General features: G+C 41.2%; 1 long non-coding RNA gene across 1 annotated transcript in view; it reads left to right on the top strand.

Annotated features, from left to right (window-relative positions):
- The window catches only part of LOC118856313, a 29,575-nt gene extending 6,763 nt beyond the window's left edge, over positions 1-22,812 (top strand). The window contains exons 2-3 of the long non-coding RNA XR_005010858.1: positions 21,974-22,012; positions 22,612-22,812. This is a non-coding gene — a long non-coding RNA (uncharacterized LOC118856313). The remainder of the gene's footprint in view (positions 1-21,973; positions 22,013-22,611) is intronic.
- The last annotated feature ends 1,348 nt before the right edge of the window (positions 22,813-24,160 follow it).

Here is a 24,160-nt window from a genome sequence, read left to right as displayed (position 1 = left end):
AGATATCCAGTTTGAGATGTCCAGTAGGTAGTTAGAGATGAAAGACTGGAGATCAGCAGAGAGGTTAGATAAATAGATTTGAGAATCATCATTATAGAGATGATAATTGAATCCATGAGTGCAGATGAGATCACCAAGTGAAGTAGTAAAGAGACAGAAGAGAAGAAGGCCCAGGACAGAGCCATGTGGGATACCAAGGGTTAGGGGCATGAACTAGATGAAAATCCAGCAAAGGAGACTGAGATGGAGTGATCGGACAGGTAGTAGGAGAGCCAGGAAAGAGGAGTGTCACAAAATACCTAGAGAGAAGAGAATATCAAGGAGAAGAGGGTGATCGACAGTGTCAAAGGCTGCAGAGAGGTCAGGGATGGTGAGCATTGGGAAAAGGCTATTAGATTTGGCAGTTAACTTCAGACAGAGCAGTTGCAGTTGGATGTGGTTAGATGTTAAGGTTAGAAGTGATGATGATGAGGTTAGAAGTCCAACTGTAGAGAGCTGAGGAGAAGTGAGAGGAAAGGAAGTGGAGGCACCTATTGTAGATGGGCTTTCAAGGAGTTTGGACACAAAAGGACGGAGAAATATGGGAAAACAGGTGTTAGAGATGAATGGATCAGATGTGAGAGGTCTCACAGGAACCCATGAACTGATGCAGAAAGCATAGGAGGCACTCAGAAGGTCATAGAAGTCATCACCTCTATTATACTGCCCTGAGACGTAAAGATTCCTGGGAAACTTGTGGTGCTGTTGAATAGGCATTTCATTTTCACCACTTTGGAAGCCTTAAATTCTATGTAAATGCTAGCTATTATTGTGTCTTTTTTTGTTGGTGGTCATCTTATGCAACAAAGGATACAACTGCAAGAAATGTAGCCAGTACCCAGACTTGTCAATGACTTCATACCTCTCAAGTTTACAGAATAATTTCTGTGGCTAGAAACATCTGTCTGAGGATCACTGTTTGGCCACCTGTGCTTAGGAAAGAAACAGAACAGAAGAGTCAGCAAGGAAATTGAGATCCAGTTTTAAGCAACCACATGTATTCACTGCCAGCTTTAGCTGATGCTGTGGAGGAGGAGAGAGTGATCCTCCCTTTATTGGAAATGTGAAGAAGAGCTGGAAGAATTTTGACACTTGAAAGAAGGGAAGAGAGAGAGAGGAGAGGCAAAGGCTACTTCTTTTCCTCTTAAGGGCTACTGAATGAGCAGCTCTTCCTAGTTGTCAGACATCTTTGGCATTACTCCATTACCAGGAACCTCTGGGTCATACTTGTCCAAAGAGGCCAGAATACATGTATCACCTAAGTAACCCAGAGTGAAAACCCATTCCCATTCATACTTCATGGGGTGGCCTTTGAAGGTTCCCGTGCAGCAGACAGGAGGTAGAGCCCTCTGATTACTCCCTTTACATATGCACAGGACCATAGGTCTGGTGATAGAGGGAAACTTGGGGATCATCTAGGCCACTGCCACTCATTTTGCAAATTAGGGAAGTGAGGCTCAGAGATTAACTCTGAATTAAGGTGGCTTGACCAAGGTTAAAGAGGTAATAAATGGCAGAACCCAGATTTGGTCGTAAGACTCCAAGTTCAGCATTCTTCCTCCTATACCATGCTGCTTCCTTTAACTATGTCCTGGATAGAGAATTTTAATACTCATGACAAGAAAGAATGGTAACCTAAAGTCAGAAATTGTGTTTCTCTTTACATCTGTTTCCTAAGCTAGTTATATAAGTTCGTTCTGTTTTGAAAGCTATTTGGATTCCATAATTTTTATACTCCACATGAGGGAACTAAGCTCATCAAAAATGTTCATGCTATCTTTGCTCAAAACAGAAGGCCTTAATTATATAAATAATTAACCCTGGGAACAAAAGAATATACAAAGGCACAATTAACAAATTTGCTAACATTCACAATATTTTATAACACCTGTAAATAATTTCTTTGGAAAAAGTCCTACTGTGATACCCAGCCATGGTATGGAGATGACCCTGCATCCTTGAAGATGATGTTTTGAATTCCTTGACAATGTCAACCAGTGAAAGAGATAAAAATGCAAAATAACTTTCTTCTACTTTGGTGGTTAATGATAGTGGAGTGGTAGAAAAGAAGACAAAGGACTCAAGGAATCAAAGTTTTAGGACAGTTATAAACAGGTATTTAATTGTTGGTATTCTTAACATATGATCTTTGTCCAACATCAGTGAGTTGATGCATTACTACAGTAATTCAACCACAGATCAATGCTTGATCTAACTGAAGTTAGAAGACAGAGAAATTGTTGCTGGATAGAAAGCTGGCTCACAGATTCTCCTCAGAGGCACAAATAAGGGGTAAGAAGAGTTGATTTCATAAGTAGCCCAGAGATACCAAGGAACATCATTTCATGGGATAGTTGATCATTTTACCATGCAGTGTTCCTAATGAACTGAAGCATAAAGAAGAACATGAAAGTTGCAACTAATGCACTATCTGATGTAGAAGACAAAGTAGAGAAATTCTATGAAAAACCTAACAAGATTTTTTATATTAATCTGTACCTCTATGACTTCAATGCAAACATGGAAATGGGAGGAAAGCAAAAGACATCTTGGAAAATGTGATTTGGAAGCAAAAATTGAAAAAGGTTAAAGACTATAGGTTACTCAGAAGTTTCATGCTTTAACATCATGAATATTTTCTTCAAGAAGCAAATTAGAAGGCCCTGGATGTGGTGAGCATCTAATGACATCACCAAAAAAATGAAATTGATCATATCTTAACAGACAGGAAACAACTGGTTACTGATGTGGGAGTCATTTTAGAATCCTATCAGTGTGCAGTCAGATCGTGTACTGTTTAAAACAAAGGTCAAAATCAATATCAAATTAGAACAAAGGATAGAGATCAGCAGTAGATCCTGTATGCAATTAGAACAACTCCAACGTGACCTACTTATTTATAATTATTTTTTGCACTTTCAGTATTTTTTTAAATAAAAAAGTAGTTCAGCATTGTTGTTAGGCACAGTTTGTTACTATTAAATGGGATATGTGCAAACTTGTTTCCTAATAAAGATATGATGCCTTTGACCTCTTAAAATGAAGTTTAATAGATAAAACAAGAGTAAGATCCAGGATTTTCAAATGTGAATTAGAGTACTTTTTAAAAAGTTTTATTGAGGTCTTGTGTTTATTATACCACATTAATTTCTTGATATTCCCTCTCCCCTGAACCTTCCTTTGAAACAACTGTTTCTTACCACATGGGCAACATTTCATATCTGTAATCTGTGACTTCTTTGTTGATAGGACAGGAGTATGTTCTGGCCCCTTTGCTGTTCCTCAAACAGAAACTCCATCTCCCAGCCCTGGCTATTTTCACTGACTGTCCCCCATACTTAGAATGCTCTTCCTCCTCCTCTTCCTTTCCTGGCTTTCTTCAACCCCCAACTAAAACCCCCCATTCTACAAGAAGTCTTTTCCAATCCCTTTTAATGCTACTGCCTTCCCTCTGTGTATCATCTCTAACTTATCCTGTCTATAGCCTATTCATACATAGTTATTTGCATGTTGTCTCCCCCATTTGACTATGAGCTTCTTGAGAACAGGAACTGTCTTTTGTCTTTCTTTGTATCATCAGTTCCTAGAATGGTGTCTGGCAAATATTGGTGCTTAATAAATGTTTATTGGCTCACTGACTGTTCTCCAGAACCAAGATTCAACTTGATCTAACTGTAAAAAAAAAAAACAAAAACCTGTTGACTCTGATAAATGGGAAATGGATTCAGGGGACTCTGATTATCAGCCTTTCTAAGAGAAGTTTGATATGTCAGTTGCCGCAGCAAGAAGGCCAAATAAGTTCAGGAACCAACTTAGCCAACCGACAAACATATGATTTCTTTGCCAAATGGCAAGACTTGACAGCCAAGGGCAAGATCAGTTTAAGGTATACATTTATTTGCAAAATATGAAGGAGGACCCAGAATTGAATAGCAGAATGGACTGGTTTGCACTTGAGATGTTGCGTAATGCTTTTAATGCCTCAACTTTCTCTCTACAGGGCCTATGCTTTTTTTCTTCATTTTTCTTTAATATTTTTAACATTCGATTTTTAAAAATTTGAGTTCCAAATTCTCTCCCTGCCTCCTACCCCTCCCCCACCCATTGAGAGGGCAAGCAATCTGATAGCAATTATACATGTGAAGTCATGCAAAATATTTCCACATTAGCCGCACTGCAAAAAAAAAAAAAAAAGAACCCAACCCCAATAAAAAGCAAGAAACATAAAGAAAGTAAATAAAGTATGCTTCAGTCTGCACTCAGAATTCATCAGTTCTCTCTCTGGATGTGGACAGTATTTTTCATCATGACTCCTTTGGAATTGTCTTGTATCAGTGTCTTCATCAGAGTAGCTGTCTTTCATAACTGATCATTGTTATACTATTGCTATTACTGTGCACAGTGATCTCCTGGTTCTGCTCACCTCACTCTGCAGCAGTTCATATAAGTTTTCTTAGGTTTTTCTGAGAAATGAAGATTTATCAGAGAAACTTGCTGTAAAAATTTCCCCTCAGTTTCCTGCTTTCTTTCTAATTTTGGCTGCATTGGTCTTGTTTGTGCAAAAACTTTTTAATTTTATGTAATGACAATTATCCATTTTACTTCCTATATTCCTCTCTATCTCTTGTTTGGTCATAATCTGTTTCCTTATCCATAGATAGGTAAAAGGTAAAATTTTCCATGTTCCCCTAATTTACTTATGATTTTACATTTTATATTTAAATAATTTGCCCATTTTGACCTTATTTTGGTATATGGTGGGAGATACCAGTTTATGCCTAGTTTCTGCCAAACTGCTTTCCATTTTCCCAGCAATTTTTGTCAAATGATGAGTTCTTGCCCCCAAAGCTTACATCTTCGCATTTGTAAACACTAAGTTAATATGATTATTATGTGTGTTGTATACCTAATCTCTTCCACTGATCTACTACTCTGCCAGTACTAGATTGTTTTGATGGTTGTTACTTTGTAATATAGTTTGAAATCTGGAATTCTGGAACTAGAGTAAAGGATATCAAAGAAGGGATATCAAATAAAATGTAAGAGTGAAAAAGATAGACTAACTAGTTGTAATGACAAGCAAAGTGGGACTTTTTGCTGTATTTTTTTCTCTTGGAGTGCTTCTCAGCACTAAGGCAATCAAATGCCTTTGATCAAGTCTTGCCTTTGATTGAATCAAGAGTCTTTGATGACCTGCTTAAGTCACAAGAAAGCCTAAGTCACATGAGTTTGAGTCATATGGTCATGACACTGTCTGACCCTGAAGAAAAATATATATACTCTGAAATTAGCGTTTTGCTTTGGGGCTCACTCATTGGAAGAGTGTTTGTGTGATTTGGCCAGATGAGACTCTGGGTAGCTTGTAAGGAGTCCCTCAACTTTGAAAACACAGATGTTGGTGCTTCTCTCTCTGGTAACTATGTTTATATTGCTATGGATAGACAGAAGCCCTGTCTGCTGATTTGCGTTATTTGCTACATTTATATAATTTCTGCTTGTAATTTCTGTTTGTTTTTTCTCTGAAGTTTAAGGTGCTGACTTTTCCCCCTGAACTAAGTGAATGATATATGTATGTTTAATTAAAGTGAGATTGTAAACTCTTTTAAGTTACTTTCCTTCAGAAAAGCAGATCAAAGAACCTGTGCTAGCAGCCCTCCTGTGTGCTGGTGCTGTTGGTATTACACTTCCACAGCAGCTGCTAGTAACATTGTTGTTACTGGTCACATGCTGAGTATGTCAAGAGAAAGCAACGAAGGCCTCCATCACATTGAGTGAACTTCCAGTAGTAAACTTATAAGAAGACATAGATAAGAGTTGCACAGGATGGACAGGGATGGATAGGCTACTATCTGCTACCCATTGACACTGGCCCCTTGTTCTTCGAATGAGAGAATCAGATCTTGACTCCAGGCATTTTCACTGGCTGTCTCCCATGCTGGAATGCTCTCTCTCCTCATCTCAGCCTCCTGACTTTCCTCAAGTCCCAGCCAAAATCCTACCTTCTACAGGAAGCTTTTCCTGTTCCCCCTTAATTTTAGCACCTTTCCTCTGTTGTTTATCTCCATTTTGTCCTGTATGTAGCTTGTTTGTACATAGTTTTTTTGCATGTTGTCTTCCCCATTAGACTATGAGCTCCTTGAGAAGAGGGACTGTTTTTGTCTTTCTTTGTGTCCCTAGTGCTTAGAACAGAGCCTAACATATTAGAGGTACTTAATGACTACTTAGCTTACTTAACTGACTGACTGGGCATCATAAATACTGGATTTCCTTAGAAAATTATTGTGTAGATCAAATGAGACAAAGTATGTAAATGCTTTATAAACTGTTGTGTAGATATCTTTGGTATATATTTGCGCAGATCCAGCTGCTTTTCACAACTCCATCTCTAATGTCATTTCTCAAGTAGCATATCAGGCACTAACTGAGTGGCTGAATTCAGAATGCAATGATTTCAGGATCAACATTGATATGAATTGATCACCACAGATACACTAACGGATCTGTTCTATTCTGGGCTTTTTTGTTGTGCTCCTTCTAGCTTCATGTTCTGCTTCCCTCTCCCCCCACCAGTCCCTGTGGAGCATAATCTCCCTCTATAGCACCTTAGTGGCAGCTAGATGGTGCAGTGAGTAGAGCACCAGCCCTGGAGTCAGGAGGACCTGAGTTCAAATTCAGACACATTTACTAGCTGTGACCTTGGTCAAGTCACATAACCCCAATTGCCCTGCCTTCCCCCCTCCAAAAAAAAAAGAAGCTTGACACAATAATACAAGAAATAATTAAAGAAAATTTTAAAAAAAGAAGAGCGGGAAATTAGGTTCACAGCTTAGCTCAGTTCCTACATGGCATCTGTCCCACCAAGTCCAATTCCAAAGAGTTCTTTTCCTGCGTTCCTTCCCACCTCCCCAATTTCTTGCAATTTTGGCTTTTTAGAGCTTCCCTGCTGGGTTGGTGGCAGCAACCCACCTAAAATCCCAGGCTCCAAGGTCCCCATACCTTAAGCTCCTGGATCCAAGACTCTATTCTCTGCACCTAGAATGGAAAATAACCGAGAAAATAGACCAAAGCCCCAGTGCCATTTCCCTATGCCACATGGCTTGGGGGGGTGCCCTTAGATCTTTCTCTATTACTGCATGTTGTTACCTCTGAGTGAACAAGTCCTTCACCTTTGAATGCAGCCTGAAAAGAAAGAAGTATAGCTGCCTCTTCAAATCAAATTCTTTTCTTTAGTTTTAGGCAAGTGGTGTTTCTTTAAGAATCTGTGACCTGTAGGCACAACTTTTTCCACAAGCAGCTTCATATCAGCATCCTGCCATCTTGCATATCTGAGCCCTTTATCCCATTTTCAATGCATCTTTTCTCCCTCTCCATCAAGATCATAGTGTCGTAGATTTAGAGCTGGAAGAGATGTCAGGTTGTACAGTACAACTTCCTTACTTTACAAATGAGGAAACTGAGGACATGGGGGTAAAGTTATTCTATTCAGTGTCCCACAGGTGACAGAATGAGGATCTGAACCCATTGTCAGGATTGGGACAATTTCCACATACTGCCAGGAAAGAATCTAATAAAGAGAGAAGAAAGAAATCGGACCATGTTCGACCTAATGAAATGACTCTCTAATAGGGAAATCTCAAGCATGCTGTCATAGGCTATTGGGAGAGATGTTTTGGAGCAGGGGGTTTAGCATGTCTTATAAAATGACACCATGTCAGTTATTTCCTCCCTACCTATACAGAAGAATAGCTCTAGTCATAGCTACTGAATAGTCTCTATATAAATGTGAAAAATAATGCAATGGGAAGTATCATTTTTAAAGCAAAATGGGAATGATGTTTGTATTTTATTCCTAATGCACTTTCACACACACTCTTCGAACACAATCACATACACAATAGTGAGTTAAGAGAGATCCTCGAAACAACAACCACTCAGCAAATGTTATAGCACCAGGACAGTTTGTTGATGTGACCAGTTCACAGAGGATGAGCTATTCATTAGGGGGAAAATGGACCGATTAGGCCTATGACACTATCTATGACTCACTATCTATTTAGTCACCTTTTTTATTCTGGGCTTGTTCTGACCCTGTTCTCTGATTCTAGCAATTGGATAAGAATCCATTGGCAGCAAGTTGTTGCCATTCTTCTTCCCCTAAGTCTGATCTCAGTAAACAGGGTCCCCATCTTCTTGCCCCGTGCCTAGGATTTGGATGTGATACTCCATCCCACACCTGAGTTCTTCCTTGCCTTCCTCTAGCCCTTCTACTCTGGTTATTTTATTACCCTCTACCCTGTCTGCTCGTGTTCTCTCTGAACCACTGGGCCCTGAAACCATGCACATCCACTCCCCTCCTTTCCTCCCCTTAGATTTTCAGCTCTGGAACTGTAATATAAGCAGTATTTTCATTGCTACTGGAAGGGACATGCCAATCAATTCCTGTGTGCTTTCACTCACCATCCTTCTGACTTCCCAAGCCAAAGTACCTTACATTAGCCACATTTTCCTATATGTGTTGTATCCCCCTATTAGGAACTAATCTTGAGGACAGGGACTACCTAGCTTCTAAATCTGTATCCCTAACACTTGGCACAGCACTTGACACATAGTAAGCATTTAATGAATGCTTTTTTATTCATTATCAGTCCACTTAGGAACCACAGCCATTCCCCTACAGCTTGACCTCTTCTTTTTGTTTCAATACTTTCCTGACTTGTCTCAGTTGAATGCTAGACTTAGCTTTCAGAATTCTTAGATGAATTCAGGTTGGCATGCTGCTAGGTCTGGTAAGATTCTTAGTTTTTCCCCAAACCTTCCTCTTTTAGTCTCTAGATGTGGACCTGTGGCCCTTGGCTGCATAACACTTGGCTCACATAGCACCCCTGGACCCCTGCCCCCTTGAATAAGAAAAATAATTTCCTTTTTGGTCTTAAAAGATTATATTTAACTGAACTTACAGTCGCTTCCTCCTGGAGGCCTTTCTAGCTCTTAGTCCATGGGGATCAGTTTGAATTTTTTCAAGTTTTGAGGCAATAGGAACTATGTCTTTATTCTGGGGGTGGGGTAAAATAGAATAGGTTAAATAATTATATAGAAATATGAATAGAATACTCAAATTCCACCATTCAATCAATAAGCATTCTAATTGGCTGAAGGAGATCAGGGAATTGTAGAATGGATGAATGACCTTGATCTAACAAGAATAGGAGGACAAATGGGCTGAGGGTGTCCTTGGGCAGAAGATGCCACTGCTGTCTGAAGGTCACAGGGAAAAAGACTCTCCATGGGAAGACAGTCTTCTGTTGGGCCGAGCTAGGCCTGGAGAATTTCAGTTAGATGGAATAACTCAGGACATTTAAGTGCCACTTGGTTTGTGAATAGGTAGTTTTCCTTTATACCCAAGTGCTCAAACAGATCTGGGATCTGATCAGTGTAGATGTTCCCTCCAGTGGTGCAGATAGTAGCTCATCCATCCCTGCCCATCCTGTGCAACTCTTGTCAATGTTCTTTTATAATTTTACCACTGGAGGGTCACCCAATGTGATGGAGACCTTTCTTGCTTTCACTTGACATCATGAGGATACCAGTAGAACATACTCGGCATGTGACCAGTCAGACCAGACCAGACCATGTGGCCAGGCAGACTCTGACATTTTCTTTGATATCCTTTACTACATTGTTACACCCTGGTCACACCTACTTCTTCCTTGCCCTCTGAGTGATAGTCATTTGGAATGCCTTGGAGATTGTAGTGTTCTGTGACCTGCGGCCATGCAAGAACATTGGTATGGTGGAATATCGGTCTTGAAGAGGATGGGCCTTTGTTTCAGGGAGAAGTTTGGAGTCATTTAAGGGACTTTGCAATTTCCCAAAGACAATCCATCCTACTTTCCTCCTATTTAATTTTGGACCCACCTCATTGTTCATTTGCACTGTCTATCCAAGATACATACATACACATAAACTCATATATTTGGGGTTTATGTCCAATGGGTATGTTTGGAGAGGTTATCCACCTACTTACATGTCATAGTCTGGACAATAGACATTCATCATTCACTTTTTCCTGTATGGATAATTAGTCCAAACTTGTCTGGGTGATTATTGCTCTTCATCTACGAGACTTTGCAATGTTCCAGAGTTTGCTGCAACCAGCACAATTTTACCTGCAAACAAGAGCATCTGGAAGATGCTTTCATTTATGCATAATTTACCCTAGTGTATTATTTATGAATTTTCTTTTACCATTTAAATAAATCTTAGAAAATCACTCTTGTAATCTGAGGTATGTAGTGGCTTAGAATGGAGGGGAAAAGGAACCAGGCACTGAGAAACAGCAGCAGTAGTAAAAGGAGAAATAAAAGATGCTCCTGGATCAAGGGCTGCGGAAGTCTGGACCCAAGGAGTGAAATTCATTCAGAGACTCAGTTTGGGTAGCTCAGTGCCTCGAGTTAGGGTTCACTGAGCAGAAAGGTGTGGAAATCAAACGATCAACATGTATTTATTAAGTGTCCACTGAAGTGCCAAATACTGTTCTAGGCACAAGGGAAATGAAACTCCCTATTTATAAGTAGCTTACACTCTAATGGGGGAGACAAGTATTATATAAGTATATACAAAATAAATGTAAAGAGAATGAATACAAATAAATAGTAAGTCATTAGTAATAATAACTTAATAATAAGTACATGGTATTTAGGAAGGAAGGACACTAGCAGCTGTGGCAATCAGGAAAGGCTTCATGTAGGAGGTGGTACTTTAGCTGCATTTTAAAGGAAAAGGATTGTAAATGGTGGAGGTGAGGAGGGAATGCATTCCAGGCATGGGGGATGGCCATTGAAAAGGCACAGAGATTGGAAATGAAGTGTTGTGTGTCAGGAACAGAGAGAAGTACGGTTTGGCTGGACCACAGAATATAGAAGGAGTTGTAATATACAGTGAGGCTAGAAAGATAGATTGGGGCCAGGTGGTGAAGGGCTTTAAAAGCTGCACTAAGAAGATTTTATTTAATTCAATTCAATAAACAGTTATTAAGTGCCTACTAAGTGCCAAGCACTGTGCAAAGTACTGGGGAAACAAATAAGAAAAAGACAATCCTTGCCCTCAAGGGGCCTATAATCCCGTAGGGGAAGATAATACACAAAAGGAAGCGGCAAAGGGTGGGGAAGGAAGGCTGAGTTATATTTTGTTCCACGTAGTTGAGACCAAGCAGAGCTTCAGATGGCAACTGGAGTGGGGTGGTTCTAGGGGCACTATGAAGTCATTGGAGTTTATTGAGCAGGATAGTGTCATGGTCAGATCTGCACTTAAAGGAAAATCATTTTGCAGCTGGGTGGGGGATAGACAGGACTGTAGCAGGGAATCCAATTAGAAGGCTGTTGAAATAACCTGGGTGAGAGGTGATGAGGCCAGGAACTAAGGTGGTAGCTGTGTGAATGGAAAGAAAGGGTCAGATGTGGGAGATGTTGTGAAAGTACAAATGAGATATAGCTACCGATTGGATATGTAGGGTGAGGGAGAGTGAGTAATGAAGAGTAATGAAAAGATTATGAGCCAGGGAGACCGGAAAAAATGGTAAGGTCTTAGACAGAAGTGGGAAAGTTGAAAGAGGAGTGAATTTGGGGGGGAAGGATAATGAGTTCATTTTTTGACATGTTGAGTTTCAGATGTCTCTGGAATACCCAATCCAAAAAGTCCACTAGTCATTGGAGATTGCAGGATTGAAGCTCAGGGGAGAAGCAGGAGCTGGGTATACAGATCTGGAAATCCTCTGCATAAAAATAATTAAACCCACGAGAGCCGATGAGATCACCAAGAGAGAGCCTAGCAATAGAAGACTAGGGAGCCGAGGACAGAGCCTCAAGCAACACCCCAATTAGGGGGAATGATATGAATGATGAATCATCAAAGGATTCAAACCCAGGTCCTTTGACTGGGAATCTAGTACTCCTACTACTATAACACACACACACACACATACACACACACACACACACACACAGAGCATTGTACTAGGAACAGCATTACATTTGGAATCAAAGGTCTTGAATTCAAATCTAGACTCTGCTATTCATCATCTCATAGGGTCATGTGAAGCTCAAATGAAATAATGTATATAATGTGTTATGTAAACCTTAAACTGATATTTAATGATGATATGAATGATGAATCATCAAAGGATTCAAACCCAGGTCCTTTGACTGGGAATCTAGTACTCCTACTACTATAACACACACACACACACATACACACACACACACACACACACAGAGCATTGTACTAGGAACAGCATTACATTTGGAATCAAAGGTCTTGAATTCAAATCTAGACTCTGCTATTCATCATCTCATAGGGTCATGTGAAGCTCAAATGAAATAATGTATATAATGTGTTATGTAAACCTTAAACTGATATTTAAATATCATCGGGAGCAGTCATGGGAAAGGAGCAGTCAGGTAGGAAAACCAAGAGACAATGGTATCATGAAAGCCCTGAGAGGATGGTGTATCCAGGAAGAGAGAGTGTCAAGTGCGGGGTACAGGTGGAGGATGAGAACTGAGAAAAAAAAAAGAATCATCAGCTTTGGTAATGAAGAGATCATGGGTAACATTGGAGAGGACAATCTAAATGAATGATGCAGTTGAAATCCAGATTGCAAAGGGATGAAGAGTGAGAGGAGAGAGAGTGGTGCCATCAAATGTAGGCAGCTTTTTCAAGGAGTTTGGCTGAGAAAGGGAAGGGATTTAGGAAGGTATGGGGAGGATGGTCAGTCAATAAACATTAAATGCTTACAATGTCCTAGGCACTGTGCTATGTGCAACGGAGAACTTACATTCTAATGGGGGGGTGGGGCAACATGCAAACAAACTAGAGTTATCCCTTCCACATCTCTGGGATTAGTGACATATGCCCCCCACAATCTGAAAAATCCACATAAAACATCTTGGCCCCCCCTTCATACTGGAGAAGGCTAAATTTTTTTCTTTTTGTTTTATGGAGTGTTTAAAGTACATCACTATAAAATTTGGGTTATGTATTTGGTTATAGGCTCTGTGTCATCTGCTGACCTTCACGTACTGTCTACATCTTCCACAACACTCCCCCAAGATTCCCTTTAAATTTCTCATGCTGACTGACAACATATCGAAACCGCGATGGAGAAAATCGTGATATGTAAAGGATAACTACACACAGGATAAATAGGAAATTATCAACAGAAGGCAGGAACTAGAATTAAAGGCAGTCAGGAAGGGTTTCCTGTAGAGCTGGTAGGATCTAGTAAAGTTTTTTTAAGTACGGAAGGATGAGCATGTTCCAAGGCAGTAGGAAATGAAGCAGTAGATCAGGAGAAGTTGAAGATTAGAAAGAGAAGGGATGGTTGAGGTTGCAATCTTCTGGAAAAGAGAGAGATAGTATAAGGTGGAAGTCCTGATATCAAAGGAAGAACTTACTTGGGTGTCATGCTCAGTCATTTTTTCAGTCATGTCTGACTCTTTTTGACCCCATTTGGGGTTTTCTTGGCAAAGATACTGGAGTGGTCTGCCATTTTCCTTTTCTAGTTCATTTTACAGATGAGGAAACGGAGGGAAACAGTTAAGTGGACTTGCCCAGGGTCACACAGCTAATAGCGAGGCCTAAATTCCAGGCCTGGGTCTTTCCCATGGCCTCTCCTTTGATCTTTGTCCTATCTGATTTGCCTGAAGTGGATTCTCTAGCCCCACTGCTAGTACTGGTTTTATCTATAGGGAAAGTTTGGTTTCTTTCCCTATTGTTTTTAAGCTAGTATTTGAGGGTAGTCCCAAGGCTGGCTATGTGACCTCAATGTCAGGAAGTCTAATTCCTGGAGCCTGTCTGCATTTGTTATCTCCCTCCAACCACCTGGGCCAGACCTGTATCTTTTTCCCTTTAAAGCCCCATGCCCTCATTGTACTTCATAGCATCACAGATTTTGACCACATCTAGTTTAACTCTCTCATTTTTCAGATGAGGAAACGGAGGCCCAGAGAGGTTAAATAACTCACCTTGAGTCACATAGGTAGTGTCCGAGGTGGCCCACCGACTCCAAAGCCAGTGTTTGCCTCTAAATTCCTGTTTCTTGTTTGAAACCTGCTTCTTCGCCCAGTTACAGATCTGAAGTGACTGACACACCCTGAACCCAGCTGAGGTTCCTGGCTCTACCTCCTTACCTAGATTCTCTTTGATGATTCACTCAGCTGCCCTTTACCCCATGGGAGTGACTGTACAGGACCCTGACACTACAGGTTTATAATAGAAAAACAAAACACTTGACAAGTCTGGTCATAAAAACAATCCCCACCAACGGTAAGAGGAGGGTTGTTTCCTCATAGGAGGTCTGGCTTTCCATCCAACCAGGCAACAAATGATCTTGGCCATCCCACTGGCCTCTCAGATATCCTGGTGAATTTCTTTTGACCTTGAGTAGGTGCTTTATGAGAGTTTAATGCAAAAATCTCCTGTAGCCCTGGGTTCACAGTTCCACACCTGTTGATTAAGTTGCTTTTAGTAGCAGCATGATGATCTTGAGCTCAAGCAATGTTCCCATTAAGGATAGGTGGGGAGCAGGCTTTTTTTAAAACAATATTTCGCTTTTATTGGATTAAAAATGATGTCTGTCTGGGCTGTAGCTGCCCAACAGAGCATCCCTGCCAGATGGGCTGCTCCCATTCTTGTCCAGTGTCAGAATTCAGACTCCAGTGTGGCAGTGGCTTAAAACAACCAGGCCTGCTCATTAGAAGAGCTCTGTTCTGCTGAAGCCAGCACTCCCCAAACCCAGAGAGCTTTCCAGAGCCTAAGCTGGTTCCCAGAGAAACTCGTGATAGGCATTTATGAAGATTAAAAAAAAAAAGTGGAACGTTTTCTTTTCTACTTCTGTTTCCTGACTCATAGGTCAAGTTCAAAATTCTGATCTCAAATAAGAAATCTTTGGAAGAGCTTAAATCCAAGAGCTCATAGGATTTAGAGCCGTGAGGGACCTCTGAGAGATTCCTGTTCAAGTCTCTCATGTTTTAAGTGAAGAACTGAAATAGGGAGAGATTGGGTGATAAGTCCAATGCCACACACCTAGCAGTGAATCGATGATATTTAAATATCAGTTTAAGGTTTACATAACACATTATATACATTATTTCATTTGAGCTTCACATGACCCTATGAGATGATGAATAGCAGAGTCTAGATTTGAATTCAAGACCTTTGATTCCAAATGTAATGCTGTTCCTAGTACAATGCTCTGTGTGTGTGTGTGTGTGTGTGTATGTGTGTGTGTGTGTTATAGTAGTAGGAGTACTAGATTCCCAGTCAAAGGACCTGGGTTTGAAATTGTTGTTGTTCTTAAGTCATGTCCCACACTTCACGACCCCATTTTGGGGTTTTCTTGGCAAAAATACTGGAGGGGTTTGCCATTTCCTACTCCAGCTCATTTTACAGGTAAGGAAACTGAGGCAAACAGGGTTAAGTGAGTTGCCCAGGGTCACACAGCTAGTGTCTGAGGCCCATTTAAACTCATGAAGATGAGTCTTCCCGATTCCAAGCCTAGTGCCCTATCCATTATGCTGTCTAGCAGGTCTGTTTTTGACAAATTGTATGACCTTGGGCAATCACTTTATTTATTAGGGTCTATTTGTAAAATTAGGGGCCTGAAGTAGATGATCTCTGAGATACCTTTACAACTCTGCAGTCTAGTATTAGCAAGTTTTACTAGGGCAGGACAACCGGCATTTTGCCCCAAGGTGCTAAATTATAGGGTGTAGATGGGACACAGTCTTAGAACAACAGAGCTTAGCACTTAATTAGCAAAAATAATTAGTTAAATAGGAAGCTTCCAGATAGGCTAGGGGGAAATTCCCCTTCCCCCCTTCTTCCTACCAGCCCTCCCTTATACCAGCCTTGGGCTAAGTTCAGTCTTAGCCCCTTCAACTGAGGATACAATTCATGCGTGCAAGTGCAAATATGTCCTAGTTCCAAATATGATGCTTAACTTCTAGATCAGTTATGGCTTTCAAATTTTTGGTTTCCTCTTTTGTTAGCTATAGTCATACAGTTTTGACATTTGGGAAAACAAGGATTTTGGAGCCTGTAGGAAATAAAGGCTATGCTACTAGTTTCCCTGAACACACCCGCACATTTGAATCTGAGCTGGCAAAATGTATTTGTTCGATTAGTATCTCATGGAGTAAGATCCTTCAAACCCCAGAAGGTCATGACGTGAATACTTTTCTAGATCTTGAGGTATTATATGAACTCTTTAAAAAAAATTGTACATGTAGGAGGGGAGTGAGGAGGATAAAGGGAAGGAGTCCATCTTAGAAAAATGTAAATTGGCTCATCTGGCTTAGACTGACCTGAAACCTGGTAGAAACATACTGAGAATCAATGCAAGCTGGAGAAACCCAAGGACCGGCAAATTAAAGACAGATTTGAAACATGATCAGGCGGAAAGGCAAAATAATGCTAAGTACTTTGGGGGGTAACTTGCCTCACAGACACTGGGCAGAACCCTAGTGAAGACACCTAGAATACTGTCATGTGCACTGGGTATCTTCACCCCGAAAGAGACAAAACAAAGAATGAAGTTAGCAAAGTGTTTAGGGGAATAGAAGGGAATGATTTATGACTAAGAAAGGTTAAAGAGACTTGATCTGCCAAATTAGCCTGAGTTAACTCTTGTGGGGTGAGAGCTTCTTCTAAGTCCCCAACTGTTTAAGATCTCTTTCTGAACACAGAAATTCTGGGGGTGAGGGTATGGGGAGAAAGCCTAGTGCAAAATCTAAATTTCCAGGGCTCCCCTTTGGTCACCATCAGGTAGGCAGCATGGGGAGTTGAAAATCATTGGATTGTGTCAGAGGGTATGGTTTTTAATCCTGGCTCTGCTAATTTTACTCTCTGTGTGACCTTCCATAAGTCATTTAACCTCTTTGGGCACCAGTTTCCCTCCTTGGATAACAAAAGAGATTAGATAATTTCTAAGGCCCTTTCTAGCCCTGGTTCCTATGAGTCCATGACCAGAGTTTGAATCCTGGCTCTGCTGTTGCTACTTGTGGGACCTTGGGTGGGTCCCTTGACCTCTGGGGTCTCAGTTTCCTGATATGTAAAATGAGGTGGTTGGACTACTAGAGGTCCTTAATCTTTTTTGTGCCAAATCTTAAATCAAAAGACTTTGGTAGTGTGAAGCCTATGATGAACCCTTCTCAGAATAGTATTTTTAAATGTATAAAATAAAACACATAACATTACAAAGCAAACCCATTATATCAGCATATAATAATCAAAATATTTTTTAAAACAAGTTCACAGACCTTCAGCTAAGAACCCCAGAACTAGAGAATCTCTAAGGTCCCTTCCAGCTCAAAAAATTATATGATTTTAGCAGATACTTTCTGTATGCTGCTGTTTTGTTTCTAGAGATGTGACTGACTGAGAGCTGGAAGTGGTTTTAGGAGGTCATCTAATCCAGCACCCTCACTTTGCGGATAAAGAATGGAGCCTCAAACTGACATGACTTGCTTAAGGTCACACAGCTAATAAATGGCAGAGCCAAGACTCACATCCAGGTCTTAGGATTCCAAAACCAGTGCTTCACCCCCTAACCCCCCCCCCCCCCACTACAGAACATATCCTGTGGTATACCAGGGGCTTTGATTCCCATGGGTTTCTACTGTATTTCAAGAACGAAAAGAAAAAGGAGATTTAACCCCAGGCCACAGTTTCTGAGATCATATTTCATAGCGGCTCACAGGAGACTAGTTAGAATTCAGAAGGTAAGAACTCCCTGGTTTACTCGAGGACCTCCCTAGGGGCAAAATTATACTTGAATTGGAGAACTTCACTCGAATGAGCCCAGGGCCCAGACAATCCTCCGTCTCCAGTCCTGGTGCCCCCATCCCCCTCACGTCATTCCAAGGGAATAGCCTCCAGCTTTTGTCTGAGCTGGCCGAGGTTAACCAGATTATTGCTTCTTCCTCAGGCTGGCTGGTTCCTGGTCATATTGCTGCTGGCGCTCAGCCTAGTAGGCTCAGCCAACAGCAGCTGGTGGATCCAAGTGCAGCCTGTCCCCCCACAGTTTGAACCTACTGCAAGGAACTCCCCTCTTCCTCCTCTCCCTTCTTCCCTCTGGGCCTCCTCAGAAAAGCTGCCTTCGACCAGACCACAAAAAAGCGTATCCCCTAGCTGTGGGAGCAGGCAGCTGATGGAGGGCTTCCCCCCAGAGGTTATCCAGATTTTATTCCAAGCCAGGGTCTCTCATAGGAACCAAGGACAGTGCAATCCTGTTTTGGGGAGTGCGTGTGGCAGGGTGCTGGCCAGGGAACGCCACAATGGGTGGTTCAGATGAGAGAATGATTCTTATTGTTGTAGCTAACATTTACACAGGGCTTTCAGGCTGATAAAGCACTTTGCTGGACCTGAGAGGCAGGTAGTAAATGTTACAGAGGTGTTTCAGAGTTACTCCAGGAGGATTGTCAAACGATGAAGTGAGGCAAAATGAAGCAATGGTTTTCTCCCCTTTTAGAGTTAATAAATATACCCAACTTTGAGCTTCTGGGCCTGCCCTAGGATGGCAGAGCCCCAGGCATCCTCAGGTTGGCATAGAACCACCTCCGTTATAGACTTTTTGACTAAAGTGTCAATGCCACTAACAGGAGTGATGTGCCAGAGGATGGAACATGACTGTTGGGATGATGATCTCCTTTTTGCACAACTTCAGGCCTCCTGGGGCATGGCCAGAAAATGCAGGCTAGGTCAAAGGTGAGGATGAGGGGCTAGGTTCTGTTCGATCCCTCCCAGTCATGGCTCCTCATCTGATTTTCAGGGGCCTCTGGACTTCAAAACAAACAGAAAAGGCAACCTTCCTCTTCCCAGGTGAAACCTGTGCAGAATTATCTCCTGAATGCTGGCCAAGCAGAGAACATGTGGAGAATGCCTTCCCCCAGAGAAGCTTCCCCAGGCTGTGGGTCAGGGAGGAGCTGACAGGCACACATTTGCAGGCATTACTCACATTTTTGAAAAATGCAATTAACGTTCCAAGCACGTTCTGCATGAGCAGCAGCTTTCTGTTACTGATGTGGGTCACGACAGATCTTTAACCTCTGAATAGGCATTTATACACATGTACTACAGAAACTCTCCACTCCCTACCAAGTTAAAATCAAGTGCTGTCTGTTTTACTGACCAAGGTCAGGGCTCAGTAAACTCCATAGGCAGCCGTGGAAGTCCTCTGAACCAGGTTTTCTGAATTTATATTCTTAAGTTCCACAAAGATGTTTGGCCCTTTAATTTTATCACTCGAGTCTGAAATAATACACTAAGAGAAAAGAACAAACCTTTTGACTCAGCTGAGATAAGAAGTTTTCAGGAACTTTTCTGTTATAGCATGAAATCCAGTGTCATGGTTGCAGTGGACTCAGGAAATCAAAAGTCTTCAATTTGTTTGTGCCTCTTAGATTCTGAACTCCTGGCCAAAAATGTGTGCTTTGATCTTCGGCCCACTAATTTGAAGCATGCTCTAAAATGCTTTTAACTTTTAATTAATGAGGCCTTGCATTTATAGTTACACGGAATTCTGGGTCAGAGTAGCTCTGTCCAGTCTGTGAGTCCAACCACCAGACAGTTCTGCATCTCTCTATGACCGGATGTAAGGGAACAGATGGGGTGATCCTTCTTTGAGAAAAGCAAACAGTGGAAACTGGAGAGAGGAAGTTGCTGACCTAAGGTCATGGAGGACTTTATGGTGGATAGACCCAAATCCAGCATTTGGTGTCCTGACATTCCTGCTGTCTTTCCATGCTGCTTCTCTGAAGTAGCGATTGCTCTATAAACCCTGTTAGGACAAACTGGGCTTCCAGTTTTCCAATTCAGTCAATCAAAACTTGGGTCCGAAATCAGAGCAATACATTAGTCTTATAAGAATGGCTCCTGCTCTGTTCATATCTGGAATAGTCTGTTCAGTTTAGTTTACCTAATTTTATAAAGACAGTTGAGGAGTTATCCAAGGAAGGCGAGTAGGATAGAGGCCTTGAGTCTATACAGTAAGTTGATCTATTGAAGGAACTGGGGACATTGAAATTGGAGAAGATAAGACTTGAGGAACACATGATATTATATCTCTGTTCAAGTACTGAGGAATTAGATTTGTTCTGGTTGGCCCCAAGGGGCAAAACTAGGAGCTGGGAGTAGCTGAGAGCCAGATTTAGGCCTAATGAAAGGAAAACCTTCACGCTCTTTACATTAGAATTATCACAGAATGGAAGGTACCTCATCAGGATCTCTAACACTGGGGATGGAGAACAGGGCTGTTTGGGGGCAAGTCAGATATAGTGAGGTCTCTTCCAGCTCTAATTCTATGATTCTGTGACTACCCCCACCCTTTCCTGTTCTCAAAGTCTCTCAAAAGGTTTGTCTTTTGAACCTATGCATCAGTGTCAGTAACATAGCATGATCTAGTGTAGATAGAATATAAACTCCTCGAAGGCAGGGACTGTTTTGTGTTTGTGTTACGGTGTAAGGGTCATGCACAATCCTATGCACATAGAGGGTGGTTAACAAATACTCATTGGATTGGGTTGCTTGGATTAGTGTGCCTGTGATTTTCACCTGTCATTTTAGGGAGCTAAGATACTTTGAAGGAGACTAGAGTTGCAGATACTTTAATGAAGAGCAAACTTGGGCAATTCATATGTGTGAGCCTGTAGGGCAGAGAGGAGTGATGGAATCGAGGTGAGAAGTCCCACTGTTCAGATTAGGAGTATAAGAATTTCAGGGGCAGCTAGGTGGCACAGTGAATAGAGCACTGGCCCTTGAGTCAGGAGGACCCGAGTTCAAATGCTGCCTTAGACACTTGACACACTTACTAGCTGCATGACCTTGGGCGAGTCACTTAACCCCAATTGCCCTGCCTTTCCCCCCTCCAAAAAAAAAAAAAGGAGTATAAGAATTTGTCAGCTTGGCCTAGGTCACTAGAGCCAATGAAGGGATAGGTGTGGTCAGAGCAGGCAGGGCCAGGCAAAAGAAGCAGACAAGGAAAGCCACAAATTTTTGCTGGAAAGTGGAAATATTTGGAGGGTTGTAGTAAGTTAATATAAATCAGGTGGAGTGAAAAGGGAAGGAAAATGAGGGGGATGGGCTAGATGATCTCAGGCTCTGACATTTTTGTACAAAGATTGAAGAGAGGAGAAAAGAGGGGAGGAAGGAGAGGAACCATCAAGATGGAGAAGAAACAGGGTGAGACAGGAGATAAAAGAGGAGCAGGATAGAGAGGCATGAAGGAAGAGAAGAAAAGGGACCACATATCCACAAAGAACATTTTTTGGGAACAGAAAGCCGAAAAATGTCTAGTTATCTTGGGTATTGAAATAGTGGTGTCTAAGAAATTCCCTTCAACCTTTGAAATTTAAGGGTTGACAAAAATGTAATTAGGTATGAGTGGATACATATTATTCACTGTATAAGAATGAAACATGTCTGGCTCCTGACTGTCAGGGGAGATAATGTGATGCTTTTATATTTCAGGGAGATTGTAGGCAGTAGCACCTTTACAACTGGAATAATCTTCCTCATCCTGCATTTGATTAGGGAGAAGAACCCCTGTGCCCATAGCCTTTTTCTTTTCCTTTTCTTTCTTTCTTTTTTAAACATTATCTGTATTCCTTCCAAGACCCAATTTGACGGCATGCGTGTTTTTGTTCTCAGCTGTTGCAAGCCTAGCTTTGTTACGCTTCCAATTTTTTTTTCTCTTAAAGCATCCAGAAGCTAGGATTCATTTGAATTAAGACAGAAATACACTAGATAGAAAGATTTTTTTTTCCCTCGAACATAGTAAGATCATGGTTTACCAACAGCAATAGCAATGATTAATGCTCCACACGTTTCCATTTTTAAAATACCCAGGACTTTGCAAATAAACATTCTATGTCATTTACAGGTGAAGGAGTTGAGGGGCTGTGTCTTGTATAGGATTCAGGTAAGCAGAGTGTTTTCTCTTTCCTTCCCTCACTGTCTCTAGAAACACACTTCAGTGACTAGCATAGAAACTATTCATATTTTAAATCCGGCTAAAGTCCACTGGAGGAAGAAAATTATGCATTTTACCTAAATGATCTCAGCCAATCACTATTCAATTTTAGCAGAATTTTCCCATTACTTTCCTGAGCTGAATGTAACGCGGTTAATTTACCAGAAAGCATTGTTATTCATTTCCTAATTCTCTAGGCAACTGCCTGCCATTTGCTTACCATTTCCTCACTCCCTGGGAATTTATAGACCTTTCAGCTCCATTTCTGGTGGGTTGGGTTTCCAAGCCATGCTGCTGTGGCATTAGCTCCTTCCTTTAGCTGGTGTCTGCCAGCTCATGGCCCTTAGGGAAGTATCTAAAAATGAAAGAATTCACATACCTGTATTTTAGTTTATAAGTCCGTTTAAACAAATCCTTTTGTAAACACAAAAAATGAAGATAAACTCTCTTGCTATTTATTAAACTTCCCCATAGGATTGTATATATTCTTTTAATTAAAAACGCTATCTAAAATAATATCCATTTTGTTCTCTCTTGCTTCCAATTAGCTACACATTGATCATTACACAGCAGACAGTGGATAATTAAATGAAACAAAACAAAACCAAACCAAACCCAAAATCCCAGTCCTCCTCGCAAGCCCAAGTGTGGAACTTCCTCCAGAATGTTACACATTAAACAACACCCCAGATAGCAAATGGGGGACAAGGAGAGAGAGAAATCAGATCTATGTTCTGTCACCATTTCTACCAGGGAAATTCAAGAATTCTAATTAAGGAGGTAAGGGAGAAGTTAGACGCGTCTTCTCCATTCTTTTATACGTATAAGGTATACATAGACATGTACATAAGTGTTTATGTTCAGGCATAAGGTGTAAACAGATTTTCCAGCCTTTTTCCAATCTCACTTTCCTATGTGCCTAAAATACTCTTAACACCAGCTTCTACCAACTAGAGGTTTAATCAACAAACAAGTATCTATTAAGCACCTACTAAGTGCCAGGCACTGTGTTAGGTACCAGGGATGTAAGTTGATATTGCTATGTGGTGCAGTGGATACAGCGCATGGTATGGAGTCAGGAAGATCTCTCTTGAAGTGCAGATTCAGACACTTAATAGCTGTGTGACCCTGGGTGAGTCACTTAACCTGCTCCCTGCCTGCCTCAGTTTCCTCACCTGTAAAATGGAGGATAATAATAGTATCTACCTCCTAGAGTTGTTGGGAAGATGAAATGAGATATGTGTCAAGTACTTAGCACAGTGCTTGGCACATAGTAGGTGCTTAATAAATGTTTGTTTCCTTCCTTCCTTCTCTTATCCCACCTAACATACCAATCAATGTCTATTCTAGCATACCTCCATTATGCTAATCATGGTGTGTGATATAATGGGAAGAATACTGGCTTTGGAAGCAAAAGATTTTATTCAAATTCCATCTCCCCAAGACAAGTCACTTCATCTCCTTCCTGGGTCTCCATTCCATCCTATAAAATAAAGGAAGAGGTTGGACTAGGTAACCTCTGAGGTTCCTTCCAGCTCTGAATAGATGTGATCCTTTAATTTTCAGAAACTTAAAGAAACAGTTTTTCTCTTTCTAGCCTTGTTTTTACTTGGGGATCCTATCCATTCTCATAGCCTCTTTCACTCCAATATGAACTTATATCTATCTGTACCAGGCAACATCAAAAAGGTGATGTCTGTGTGAGAGTAGGTTCGGCTGCTTTACTCAACCCCATCCCACTTAAAATAAGTGAAAAGATGCTCAATCAAACAATCCTAGGCTTTAGATTAAGTGCCGGCAAAGGTCCAAGCAACTGTAGGAGTGGCGCATAAATATCGGATAGGTCAAGGAAGCCCGAGTGATTTTAAAGGTTCAATCAACAAGCAATATTCAATATTCGATAAGCCAGTATTCATTAAGGACCTACAACGTATTCATTAGGCACTTACAAAGAAAGCAGCTAGGTCGTAGAGTGCCAGACCTGGAGTTAGGAAGACCTGAACTCAAATCTAGTCTCAAGCACTTACTAGCTCTTTGACCCTGGGCAAGTCACTTCACCTCTATTTGCCTTCGTTTCCTCCTGTGTAGAAACAGAGA

This window comes from Trichosurus vulpecula, chromosome 7 (assembly GCF_011100635.1).
Source record: "Trichosurus vulpecula isolate mTriVul1 chromosome 7, mTriVul1.pri, whole genome shotgun sequence".
Classification (NCBI taxonomy): domain Eukaryota; kingdom Metazoa; phylum Chordata; class Mammalia; order Diprotodontia; family Phalangeridae; genus Trichosurus; species Trichosurus vulpecula.
This window is presented reverse-complemented; position numbering and strand designations above follow the sequence as displayed.